This window comes from Nerophis ophidion, linkage group LG26 (genome assembly GCF_033978795.1).
Source record: "Nerophis ophidion isolate RoL-2023_Sa linkage group LG26, RoL_Noph_v1.0, whole genome shotgun sequence".
Taxonomy (NCBI): Eukaryota; Metazoa; Chordata; class Actinopteri; order Syngnathiformes; family Syngnathidae; genus Nerophis; species Nerophis ophidion.
Window position 1 is genome coordinate 647,090 of NC_084636.1, and position 14,623 is coordinate 661,712.

Genomic DNA, 14,623 nt, shown 5'->3' on the forward strand with positions numbered 1-14,623 from the left:
TGATTGTTGTAGGGTGAAAGTGTTGTAGGCAGCATGTGTGATGGTATGGGGGTGTATTAGTGATTGTTGTAGGGTGAAAGTGTTGTAGTCAGCATGTGTGATGGTATGGGGGTGTATTAGTGATTGTTGTAGGGTGAAAGTGTTGTAGTCAGCATGTGTGATGGTATGGGGGTGTATTAGTGATTGTTGTAGGGTGAAAGTGTTCTAGTCAGCATGTGTGATGGTATGGGGGTGTATTAGTGATTGTTGTAGGGTGAAAGTGTTCTAGTCAGCATGTGTGATGGTATGGGGGTGTATTAGTGATTGTTGTAGGGTGAAAGTGTTTTGGCAGCATGTGTGATGGTATGGGGGTGTATTAGTGATTGTTGTAGGGTGAAAGTGTTCTAGACAGCATGTGTGATGGTATGGGGGGTGTATTAGTGATTGTTGTAGGGTGAAAGTGTTCTAGGCAGCATGTGTGATGGTATGGGGGTGTATTAGTGATTGTTGTAGGGTGAAAGTGTTGTAGGCAGCATGTGTGATGGTATGGGGGTGTATTAGTGATTGTTGTAGGGTGAAAGTGTTGTAGTCAGCATGTGTGATGGTATGTGGGTGTATTAGTGATTGTTGTAGGGTGAAAGTGTTCTAGACAGCATGTGTGATGGTATGGGGGGTGTATTAGTGATTGTTGTAGGGTGAAAGTGTTCTAGGCAGCATGTGTGATGGTATGGGGGTGTATTAGTGATTGTTGTAGGGTGAAAGTGTTGTAGGCAGCATGTGTGATGGTATGGGGGTGTATTAGTGATTGTTGTAGGGTGAAAGTGTTCTAGGCAGCATGTGTGATGGTATGGGGGTGTATTAGTGATTGTTGTAGGGTGAAAGTGTTCTAGGCAGCATGTGTGATGGTATGGGGGTGTATTAGTGATTGTTGTAGGGTGAAAGTGTGGTAGTCAGCATGTGTGATGGTATGGGGGTGTATTAGTGATTGTTGTAGGGTGAAAGTGTTGTAGTCAGCATGTGTGATGGTATGGGGGTGTATTAGTGATTGTTGTAGGGTGAAAGTGTTGTAGTCAGCATGTGTGATGGTATGGGGGTGTATTAGTGGCCAAGGCATGGCTAACTTACACATCTGTGAAGGCACCATTAATGCTGAAAGGTACATACAGGTTTTGGAGCAACATATGTTGTCATCATGGACGCCCCTGCTTATTTCAGCAAGACACTAGACTGGCCTGCCTGTAGTCCAGACATTGAAAATGTGTGCAGGCTAAAATATGAGGCAGGAGACTGTTGAACAACTTAAGCTGTACATCAAGCAAGAATGGGAAAGAATTCCACTTCAAAAATGTGTCTCCTCAGTTCCCAAACCTGCACTGAGTGTTGTTGAAAGGAAAGGCCATGTAACACACTGGTAAAAATGCCTTTTTTGACATGTGTTGCTGCCATTACATTCTAAGTTGAGTTTGTCAGTGTGAAGATGAAATATCTTGTCTTTGCAGTCACTTCATTGAATATAAGTTGAAAAGGATTTGCAAATGATGGTATTCTGTGTGGCGGGGGTCTCACCCTCTCTGAGTTGGCGCAGTGTGAAGGAGGCGACTACGAGGGAAGTGGTCGCCTCTTTGTAGCGTGCCGTCTCGACGCCGTAGACGCCGTTCATTAGACTGCCGTGAGCCGGCGGTGTCACCACGGTAAAGGTGAGGACATCGGGCGGGGCGTCCAGGTCGAAGGCGTCCAGGACGAAGGGGGTAAGCTCCCTGACGCCGCCCTCCTTCACCTGAGTGAGTCGTCGTGTGTTGTGGTTATTATTTAAAGCCTGTGTCTTGCGCAGTTTAGTCGCCATGGTTACTGCTTGACCGTGTGACCTCTTGACTACGTACAGTGAAATTGGCGAGCTTCAGAGAAGGTGCTTCGTCGTTGGTGGGATTGATGATGATGTACAAGGGGACGGAGGCGGAGTGATGCAGGCCGTCACTCACGCTGATCAACAACTGGTCTACGGTTGGCTCCGCCCCTTTGTGCTCCGATTGGACATAGTTGATGAAGCCGGAGGTCAGGTGGTCCAGGCTGAAGGATGCTGGTAAGAAAAATCATCTGCACTTTAATCTGGTTTCATGGAGAAGAAATACACCAAACTTACAGTCAAACTGTCTACAGCGTGGATGGCGGTCTCTCAATGTCTGTTTGTCTATTTATACACAAATTCTACCCTCTGTTCCTTTTCAAGAACATGATCATTGCCATGAATTGATGAAGGTGGACCCCGACTTAAACAAGTTGAAAAACCTTTTGGGCTGTTACCATTTAGTGCTCAATTGTACGGAATATGTACTGTACTGTGCAATCTACTAATACAAGTTTCAATCAATCAATCAATCAATTAATCAATCAGTGACAATGTCGTACCAAGAAGGCGTCTTTTCCAGGGATTTGACAAGTGTCCTCTCAATGGCCAGCAGAGCTCAGCTGCTTGGCCCATGGTGTTGCGGGTGTAAGACTTGAACAGGAGAAGCTCCTTTCTACACCTGCAGATGGAGCTCCAATGGTTGCCACTAATGTCCACCTGAGGTATTGAATTGTCCAACTCCATGGTTGCCACTAATGTCCACCTGAGGTATTGAATTGTCCAACTCCATGGTTGCCACTAATGTCCACCTGAGGTATTGAATTGTCCAACTCCATGGTTGCCACTAATGTCCACCTGAGGTATTGAATTGTCCAACTCCATGGTTGCCACTAATGTCCACCTGAGGTATTGAATTGTCCAACTCCATGGTTGCCACTAATGTCCACCTGAGGTATTGAATTGTCCAACTCCATGGTTGCCACTAATGTCCACCTGAGGTATTGAATTGTCCAACTCCATGGTTGCCACTAATGTCCACCTGAGGTATTGAATTGTCCAACTCCATGTCTTTCAGAAGCAGCAAGAAATCACAGAGCTTTCCCCTGTTGCCCTGCGAGTCCTGGTTTGAATATAGGACTTGAAGTTCAGACCTGCGTCTCCCTGAATCAAAGAACTGGCTAAAACTTTTCAGGACACTTTGAAAAGCTCTCGCTGGAAACACTTGTCTCATCTCATCAAATTCCCCTGGATTGACTAATTCCAAGTAGCGCAGACTGTGAGATTGTCTAGGATGGCCATGAACAGATTTGTGTAGCGCTCCTTGAGATCCTGGAGTTGTGGGCTCAGTTTGGGGCTCTGATGTGAGATCTGCTGCTTTGGCATAAACAACTTGGAAAACCCCGTCGGACCTCTTCTCCTTGACAAAAGCAAGAAGGGACTCACTTCTTTTCTTGCAGAACAGAACATCCAGAGCTCTCTGCTAGAAGATGTCAAACACCACATCAGTCTCAGAGAAAATGTGTTCATATGTGTACGACAGGAACGCTAATCCAAATCCTACAATTTGACCAGAAAGCCTTTGGCACAGTTGACTGTGTCACCATCCATGGACTTATCTGCAATGATCATCTCAAAAGTTTGCAGGAGGACATCATAAGTGTTTGCCGCAGTGCTCGTTGTCCGTGATGTGAAATTCCATCAAGAAGAAGCATTTCTGGGCAACATTGAGCAGCCTACAGACTCAAGAAAAGACATCCTCTTTGTGCATTTTGAGAAAAATGTGGAAACCCAGAGAGTGATGCAAGAAATATTGTGCAGTCAGATAAGCATTTGGCCCCCTGAGACAGAACCAGTCTTGTTCACGAGTGGGGGAAGAGTGGATGGTGAGATGGACAGGTGGATCGGTGCGGCATCTTCAGTAACGCGGACGCTGTATCGATCTGTTGTGGTGAAGAAGGAGCTGAGCCGGAAGGCAAAGCTCTCAATCTACATTCCCATCCTCACCTATGGTCAGGAGCTTTGGGTCATGACCAAAAGGACAAGATCACGTGTCCAAGCGGCCCAAATGACTTTCCTCCGTGGCGGGTCTCTCCCTTAGAGATAGGGTGAGAAGCTCTGCCATCCGGGAGGAACTCAAAGTAAATCTGCTGCTCCTCCACATGGAGAGGAGCCAGATGAGGTGGTTCAGGCATCTGGTCAACGAACGCCTCCCTAGGGAGGTGTTTCGGGCATGTCTGACCGGTAGGAGGCCACGGGGAAGACCCAGGACACATTGGGAAGACTATGTCTCCCGGCTGGCCTGGGAATGCCTTGGGATCCCCCGGGAAGAGCTGGACCAAGTGGCTGGGGAGAGGGAAGTCTGGGTGTCCCTGCTTCGGCTGCTGACCCCGCGACCCAACCTCGGATAAGTGGAGGAAGCTGGATGGCCAGAAGCAGGTTGAGTCCGTGTGCATAGCAATGCACAAACATTGCACTGGGGGCTGTTGCTTTAACTTTGGTCTGCAAACCTTTGAGAGCTGTAGCCATGACAGCAGCCCCATCATAGGTGGGCATCCTGCAGACTGAGCATCTCTTACCCCAGAAACATCAACATATCCAATAAATCCATCCATCATCTTCCACTTATCCGCGGTCGGGTCACGGGGGGAGCAGCCTAAGCAGGGAAGCCCAGACTTCCCTCTCCCCAGCCACTTCATCCAACTCTTTCAGGGGGATCCCGAGGTGTTCCCAGGCCAGCCGGGAGACATAGTCTTCCCAACGTGTCCTGGGTCTTCCCCGTGGTCTCCTACCAGTTGGACGTGCCCTAAACACCTCCCTAGGGAGGCGTTCGGGTGGCATCCTGACCAGATGCCTGAACCACCACATCTGGCTCCTCCAATAAAGTGCTCTTGAATTTGAGCTGCCCCATCCACGATGCCAACAATACAGAGAGCTGAGCATGGCAAGCTGTAGCAGTTGTTTCATCCAGCCGCCATGCAGACATTTGAGCTGCCCTATCCACGATGCCAACAATACAGAGAGCTGAGCATGGCAAGCTGTAGCAGTTGTTTCATCCAGCCGCCATGCAGACAAGGGAGCAGCCTGCATTTCATCCTTGATCTCATCAGAAACAGTGGCTGAAGGAGCAGAGATCAGCTCCTTTTGGATGGCATGGGACATGCCAGGAAAGACAATTGTGTGGCCAGCACAGAGTCATATTCAGTGAATGCTTGGATGATGCAACACTCTCATCATGACAGCTCCTGACTGACGGCCAAGCAAGGAAGTCACGTCAATAAGGCGCTTTAGGAAAGCTCGGTTTTGTTTACCCGTTTCTTGATGTTTTGGGAACATGTGCATGCAACATTGGGGCCTGTGCACCTTCTCACTGGAGTCTGATAAAGATCACTATTTACTTGCAGGCATACTTGCCAACCTTGAGTCCTACGAATTCGGGAGATGGGAGGGGGGTGGGGTTTGGTGGTAGAGGGGGTGTATACTGTGGCGTCCCAGAGAAGTTAGAGCTGCAAAGGGGTTCTGGGTATTTGTTGTGTTGTGTTACGGTGCAGAGGTTCTCCCGAAATGTGTTTGTCATTCTTGTCTGGTGTGGGTTCACAGTGTGGTGCATATTTGTAACAGTGTTAAACTTGTTTATACGGGCACCCTCGGTGTGACCTGTATGGCTGTTGACCAAGTATGCTTTGCATTCACTTATGTGTGTGAAAAAGCCGCATGTATTGTGCGACTGGGCCGGCGCGCTGTTTGAATGGAGGAAAAGCGGACGCGACGACAAGTTGTAGGGGACGCTGAAGGCAAGCCCCCAATATTGTCCGGGAGAAATTCAGGAGAATGGTTACGCCGGGACATTTTCAGGAGGGGCACTGAAATTCAGGAGTCTCCCGAAAAAATGGGGTGGGTTGGTAAGTTTAATTGCAGGTGAAAGAGTCAGCTGAAAAAAATCAGATATCGAAAAAAATCCAATTTGGGCCACTTTGGCCTGCATTGTAAAGGGAGCCTAAATTGGAAGTTTAGGCTACTTTGTACTAGAAATGGCATCAGCGGAGGATGCATGTGCATGTACGAGTCAGTCTGCCCCACAACAAGAGGATAGAGAAAAAGAAGCAGCTTGTTGACTGCAGTGTGGACCACAATGGCGGACTCGCACAAAGCACTTTGGATAATCAGCTGACGTCGCACTTGGGGAAAAACGTATAAATGGGAACATTCCAAAGGGCTCGTTTAGAGGAAGTATGAAGGAAAGCAAGATTGTTTTATAAATATCTCTGCAATGCCTCCACAGTTTGATTTCAAATGTTCTGGACTTATGCAGAACCCTAAATACAGGCAGCGACAGCTAAGAAAAGTTGGTGTGCATAAAAGGGTTCCTTTAAGTTGGATTGGGTGGCATGGCCCCTGAATGCCGCACTGTCCCCTAATGTCCCCCCAGTTTCTTCCTGTCCACAGTGTCCACACTCGCAGAGAGACTCACCTACAGGGATCCCAGCATTGCTCTTCTCAGAGCCAGGAGTTGGCAGCGTGTTCTCCAGGAAGCCGTGAAGAGGCTTGGTGTCCAGGTGAAAAGTCAGCTGTTCGGGGGGGCTGTCCGGGTCCGTGGCCCCCAGGACGCCCTTATTCAGACAAGCGAAGGAGCCCTCGTCCACCACCAACATGGAGTCCGCTGTGGGAGAAACAGAGAAAATATACCATCATTCATGAGGGCTGTTCTGCAATGTGTTGTGTTTTGTTATTTCCCTGCCTTCTCTTTCATGGTGGGGTTTTCTTCAGTCAATTAGTTCCCAGCAAGGCACACCTGCAACAAATCTCCACCCAGGTGTATTTAAGCTTGTAACCGCCAGCTGGTCCCTGCTGGTTACTGTCTCCTGACCTCCCTCCCTCCTCAACAACACCTGGGAGTCAAACTTTGGTTGCATTGCGTGCAGAACGGCTCCAGGCCTATAGACACAACATCACTACACCCAAGACACCCCCCCCCCCCCCCCATGCCTTCACCACAGCTTGATCCCTTCAGGGTGATGGACGGCTGAGTAGCGCTTTTTAGCGACAGCCGGCCTCCATGGCTCCAACTCACCCCCCCTCTATTTGTAATTATATGTAACATGTTTGTGTGTGCTATGGTAAACGAGGTTGTTTCCATTGGCCTCAGTCTGGACCCCTTCCCAGGTGTCCAGCCTTCGACTGATATTTTTGTACTCTTCCCCCATTCCCCAATATCACCTGTTTTCCACCTTTTCTAAGAAGCGCCACAAGTGGGTGATCTGTTGGCTGTCCTCTTCTTTTCTCCCTGTAATATCTTTCTGCTCTTACTGGGACTGTGCCGAAAATGTAATTTCAGTTCTTATATGTCTTGTACATGTTAAGTATGGACAATAAACAGCAGCTTGAACTTGAACATGGATGGCAGAGTCTGGTGTGGATGAACTTGACTGGCCTGCGCAGAGTCCTGACCTGACCCCGATAGAACACCTTTGGGATGAGACTGAGAGCCAGGCCTTCTCCACCAACATCATTGTGTGACCTCACCAGCGCACTTTTAGAAGAATGGTGGAAAATTGCTATAAACACACTCTGCAACCTTGTGGACAGCCTTCCCGGAAGAGTTGAAGCTGTAATAGCTGCAAAAGGTCATATTGAACCCTATGTGTTAGGAATGGGATGGCACTTCAACTTCATATGTGAGTCAAGGCAGGTGGCCAAATACTTTTGTCACTATTGTGAATATGGAGTCATGCTGTGACCACCTGCTGGTGTCTAAGTGTATGTTCCTGTTATGATGTTCATTTTCTCCCATGGTCTGTGAACACACCGTGTCGGCGGAGAATGAGAAAGTGTGGTTGTGTGTCCAGGAGTGAAACACGGAGACATAGCTGTTGGAATTGGGTCGGTTGTTAGCAGAAGATTGGCAATAAGACATAAAAAGAGCGTCAGACATTGTTTGTCTTTTTCTGGACGCTTACTTAGTTTTTTAATGTAAAAAAAACCCCCAATAATTAATAAGTTGCTGTTGCGTGCCACCACAATCAATTAGATTAAGAGAACCCCTGCACTTATAGTTATGGTCAAAAGTTTACATACACTTGTGAAGAACATGATGTCATGACGGTCTTGACTTTTCAATCATTTCTACAACTCTTATTTTTTTGTGATGTAGTGATTGGAGCACCGACTTGTTGCTCACCTCAGAACTTTCCTCCAGAAGGTCTTCTCTTTGTCCATGTGATGTCAGATGAAACAAAAAGTGAGCTGTTTGGCCACAATACCCAGCAATATGTTTGGAGGAGAAAAGGTGAGGCCTAGGAACACCATGCCTACAGTCAAGCATGGTGGTGGTAGTATTATGCTCTGGGCCTGTTTTGCTGCCAATGGAACTGCTGCTTTAAATGGGACAATGAAAAAGGAGGATTAGCTCCAAATTATTCAGGACAAGCTAAAATCCTCAGGGGGGAGTTTGGGTCTTGGGCGCAGTTGGGTGTTCCAACAGGACAATGACCCCAAACACACCTCAAAAGTGGTAAAGGAATGGCTGAATCGGGCTAGAATGAAAGTTTTAGAATGGCCTTCCCAAATTCCTGAATTAAAAGTGTGGACAACGCTGAAGAAACAAGTCAATGTCAGAAAAGCAACACATTTAGCTGAAGTGCAGGAATTTAGTGGTGAAAAATGTGCACAGAAGCTTGTGGATGGCGACCAAAAGCACCTTATTGCAGGTAAACTTGCCAAGGGACATGTCAGCACATATGAACATTGCTGTATGTACACTTTTGATTGCTGACATTTTCAGTAGAGACATAATAAATTCATAAAAGAAGCAAACTTCATGAATGTTTTGTGTGAGCAACAAGTATGTGCTCCAATCACTACATCACAACAACAAGTATGTGCTCCAATCACTACATCACAAACATATAAGAAATGATTGGAAAGTCAAGACAGCCATGACATCATGTTCTTTCCAAGTGTACCTACACTTTTGACCACCACTGTATATAAGTTCCCTGCGATGAGGTGGCGACTTGTCCAGGGTGTACCCCGCCTTCCGCCCGATTGTAGCTGAGATAGGCGCCAGCGCCCCCCGCGACCCCAAAAGGGAATAAGCGGTAGAAAATGGATGGATGGATGGATGTATATAAGTTGGATATTGGAGCAGAATATTTATACTTACAATATTTGTTGGGGAGGAAACAATTATGCCAAATAAGAACAAATATTCCACCGCAGACGTTCCACTGGATTTTGATTGACTTCAGACAAATGATAGACAAAATGGCTAAAGAGATGTGTGTTGCTATGAGATACTCACACACATACACACACACACACACGCACACACACACACACACACACACACACACACACACACACACACACACACACACACACACACACACACACACACACACACACACACACACATGGTATACATTGATGAACAAAGACCTCCTACAATCACTCTTCTTGGCTCCGACACCAGCGAGAATGCTCATACTCCCCACAACACAACACAACACAACACAACACAACACAACACAACCTGCTGTCAGTGTTGACAATCAACTTAATGCGGCGTGGCGCAGTGGGAGAGTGGCCGTGCGCAACCCGAGGGTCCCTGGTTCAATCCCCACCTAGTACCAACCTCGTCACGTCCGTTGTGTCCTGAGCAAGACACTTCACCCTTGCTCCTGATGGGTGCTGGTTAGCGCCTTGCATGGCAGCTCCCTCCATCAGTGTGTGAATGTGTGTGTGAATGTGTGTGTGAATGTGGAAGTAGTGTCAAAGCGCTTTGAGTACCTTGAAGGTAGAAAAGCGCTATACAAGTACAACCCATTTAATGCAGCAACGCTTTCCACACACTGATGACACCTGGCAGTGCCAAACACACCGTGCTCACAAACACACGCACACACACAAACACACACAATGTGTTATGTGTGAAGGTAACTTCAGAATACTAAGTAAATGCCTCTTTTGTCACAATTTACACCCAGTAAGTGTCCCCATTGTGTCCACAGAGTTAAATGCCCATCCATCCATCCATTCTCTACTGCTTATTGCCTTCAGGGTCACGGGGGGTGCTGGAACCTTTTAGCTACAATTGTGCAGAAGGCGGTGTACATCGTGGACAAGTCGCCACCTCATCGCAGAGAGTTAAATGTAAAGTGGAAGAAAACTATAAAATGTAGACTTCCTGTCTCTGATAAGAGCGCCATCTTGATCTGAGAAAATGTTTTGCAAAATTGTTGTAAGTACACCTCTGCATAACAATGTAGTCCTGTCAACATGAAAGGAAACAAGACAGCAGTTTTTCCTTGTCCCAGTGAAGCCAAGAGACTAGTGCAGAAAAGAGAAGACATGTTCCCAAAGTCACACACACACACGACTATTTAAGAAAAGAGAAGACATGTTCCCAAAGTCACACACACACACACACGACTATTTAAGAAAAGAGAAGACATGTTCCCAAAGTCACACACACACACGACTATTTAAGAAAAGAGAAGGCATGTTCCCAAAGTCACACACACACACGACTATTTAAGAAAAGAGAAGACATGTTCCCAAAGTCACACACACACACGACTATTTAAGAAAAGAGAAGACATGTTCCCAAAGTCACACACACACACGACTATTTAAGAAAAGAGAAGGCATGTTCCCAAAGTCACACACACACACGACTATTTAAGAAAAGAGAAGACATGTTCCCAAAGTCACACACACACACGACTATTTAAGAAAAGAGAAGACATGTTCCCAAAGTCACACACACACACGACTATTTAAGAAAAGAGAAGACATGTTCCCAAAGTCACACACACACACACACACGACTATTTAAGAAAAGAGAAGACATGTTCCCAAAGTCACACACACACACGACTATTTAAGAAAAGAGAAGACATGTTCCCAAAGTCACACACACACACGACTATTTAAGAAAAGAGAAGACATGTTCCCAAAGTCACACACACACACGACTATTTAAGAAAAGAGAAGGCATGTTCCCAAAGTCACACACACACATGACTATTTAAGAAAAGAGAAGACATGTTCCCAAAGTCACACACACACACGACTATTTAAGAAAAGAGAAGACATGTTCCCAAAGTCACACACACACACGACTATTTAAGAAAAGAGAAGACATGTTCCCAAAGTCACACACACACACACACACGACTATTTAAGAAAAGAGAAGACATGTTCCCAAAGTCACACACACACACGACTATTTAAGAAAAGAGAAGACATGTTCCCAAAGTCACACACACACACGACTATTTAAGAAAAGAGAAGACATGTTCCCAAAGTCACACACACACACGGAGGACTATTTAAGAAAAGAGAAGACATGTTCCCAAAGTCACACACACACACGACTATTTAAGAAAAGAGAAGACATGTTCCCAAAGTCACACACACACACGACTATTTAAGAAAAGAGAAGACATGTTCCCAAAGTCACACACACACACACGACTATTTAAGAAAAGAGAAGACATGTTCCCAAAGTCACACACACACACGACTATTTAAGAAAAGAGAAGACATGTTCCCAAAGTCACACACACACACGACTATTTAAGAAAAGAGAAGACATGTTCCCAAAGTCACACACACACACGACTATTTAAGAAAAGAGAAGACATGTTCCCAAAGTCACACACACACACGACTATTTAAGAAAAGAGAAGACATGTTCCCAAAGTCACACACACACACGACTATTTAAGAAAAGAGAAGACATGTTCCCAAAGTCACACACACACACACGACTATTTAAGAAAAGAGAAGACATGTTCCCAAAGTCACACACACACACGACTATTTAAGAAAAGAGAAGACATGTTCCCAAAGTCACACACACACATGACTATTTAAGAAAAGAGAAGACATGTTCCCAAAGTCACACACACACACGACTATTTAAGAAAAGAGAAGACATGTTCCCAAAGTCACACACACACACGACTATTTAAGAAAAGAGAAGACATGTTCCCAAAGTCACACACACACACACACACGACTATTTAAGAAAAGAGAAGACATGTTCCCAAAGTCACACACACACACGACTATTTAAGAAAAGAGAAGACATGTTCCCAAAGTCACACACACACACGACTATTTAAGAAAAGAGAAGACATGTTCCCAAAGTCACACACACACACGGAGGACTATTTAAGAAAAGAGAAGACATGTTCCCAAAGTCACACACACACACGACTATTTAAGAAAAGAGAAGACATGTTCCCAAAGTCACACACACACACGACTATTTAAGAAAAGAGAAGACATGTTCCCAAAGTCACACACACACACACGACTATTTAAGAAAAGAGAAGACATGTTCCCAAAGTCACACACACACACGACTATTTAAGAAAAGAGAAGACATGTTCCCAAAGTCACACACACACACGACTATTTAAGAAAAGAGAAGACATGTTCCCAAAGTCACACACACACACGACTATTTAAGAAAAGAGAAGACATGTTCCCAAAGTCACACACACACACGACTATTTAAGAAAAGAGAAGACATGTTCCCAAAGTCACACACACACACGACTATTTAAGAAAAGAGAAGACATGTTCCCAAAGTCACACACACACACACGACTATTTAAGAAAAGAGAAGACATGTTCCCAAAGTCACACACACACACGACTATTTAAGAAAAGAGAAGACATGTTCCCAAAGTCACACACACACACGACTATTTAAGAAAAGAGAAGACATGTTCCCAAAGTCACACACACACACGACTATTTAAGAAAAGAGAAGACATGTTCCCAAAGTCACACACACACACGACTATTTAAGAAAAGAGAAGACATGTTCCCAAAGTCACACACACACACGACTATTTAAGAAAAGAGAAGACATGTTCCCAAAGTCACACACACACACGACTATTTAAGAAAAGAGAAGACATGTTCCCAAAGTCACACACACACACGACTATTTAAGAAAAGAGAAGACATGTTCCCAAAGTCACACACACACACGACTATTTAAGAAAAGAGAAGACATGTTCCCAAAGTCACACACACACACGACTATTTAAGAAAAGAGAAGACATGTTCCCAAAGTCACACACACACACGACTATTTAAGAAAAGAGAAGACATGTTCCCAAAGTCACACACACACACGACTATTTAAGAAAAGAGAAGACATGTTCCCAAAGTCACACACACACACGACTATTTAAGAAAAGAGAAGACATGTTCCCAAAGTCACACACACACACGAGACTATTTAAGAAAAGAGAAGACATGTTCCCAAAGTCACACACACACACGACTATTTAAGAAAAGAGAAGACATGTTCCCAAAGTCACACACACACACGACTATTTAAGAAAAGAGAAGACATGTTCCCAAAGTCACACACACACACGACTATTTAAGAAAAGAGAAGACATGTTCCCAAAGTCACACACACACACGACTATTTAAGAAAAGAGAAGACATGTTCCCAAAGTCACACACACACACGACTATTTAAGAAAAGAGAAGACATGTTCCCAAAGTCACACACACACACGACTATTTAAGAAAAGAGAAGACATGTTCCCAAAGTCACACACACACGACTATTAAGAAAGAAGACATGTTCCAAAGTCCACACACACACGACTATTTAAGAAAAGAGAAGACATGTTCCCAAAGTCACACACACACACGACTATTAAGAAAAGAGAAGACATGTTCCCAAAGTCACACACACACACGACTATTTAAGAAAAGAGAAGACATGTTCCCAAAGTCACACACACACACGACTATTTAAGAAAAGAGAAGACATGTTCCCAAAGTCACACACACACACGACTATTTAAGAAAAGAGAAGACATGTTCCCAAAGTCACACACACACACACGACTATTTAAGAAAAGAGAAGACATGTTCCCAAAGTCACACACACACACGACTATTTAAGAAAAGAGAAGACATGTTCCCAAAGTCACACACACACACGACTATTTAAGAAAAGAGAAGACATGTTCCCAAAGTCACACACACACACGACTATTTAAGAAAAGAGAAGACATGTTCCCAAAGTCACACACACACACGACTATTTAAGAAAAGAGAAGACATGTTCCCAAAGTCACACACACACACGACTATTTAAGAAAAGAGAAGACATGTTCCCAAAGTCACACACACACACGACTATTTAAGAAAAGAGAAGACATGTTCCCAAAGTCACACACACACACGACTATTTAAGAAAAGAGAAGACATGTTCCCAAAGTCACACACACACACGACTATTTAAGAAAAGAGAAGACATGTTCCCAAAGTCACACACACACACGACTATTTAAGAAAAGAGAAGACATGTTCCCAAAGTCACACACACACACGACTATTTAAGAAAAGAGAAGACATGTTCCCAAAGTCACACACACACACGACTATTTAAGAAAAGAGAAGACATGTTCCCAAAGTCACACACACACACACGACTATTTAAGAAAAGAGAAGACATGTTCCCAAAGTCACACACACACACGACTATTTAAGAAAAGAGAAGACATGTTCCCAAAGTCACACACACACACGACTATTTAAGAAAAGAGAAGACATGTTCCCAAAGTCACACACACACACGACTATTTAAGAAAAGAGAAGACATGTTCCCAAAGTCACACACACACACCGACTATTTAAGAAAAGAGAAGACATGTTCCCAAAGTCACACACACACACGACTATTTAAGAAAAGAGAAGACATGTTCCCAAAGTCACACACACACACGACTATTTAAGAAAAGAGAAGACATGTTC

The 14,623-nt window shown here is 44.8% G+C and overlaps 1 protein-coding gene across 1 annotated transcript in view; it reads right to left on the bottom strand.

The window, feature by feature from the left end:
• Positions 1–14,623, bottom strand: part of frem1b (Fras1 related extracellular matrix 1b) — an 83,934-nt gene that overhangs the window by 25,508 nt on the left and 43,803 nt on the right. The gene's annotated exons all lie outside the window — the stretch shown is intronic.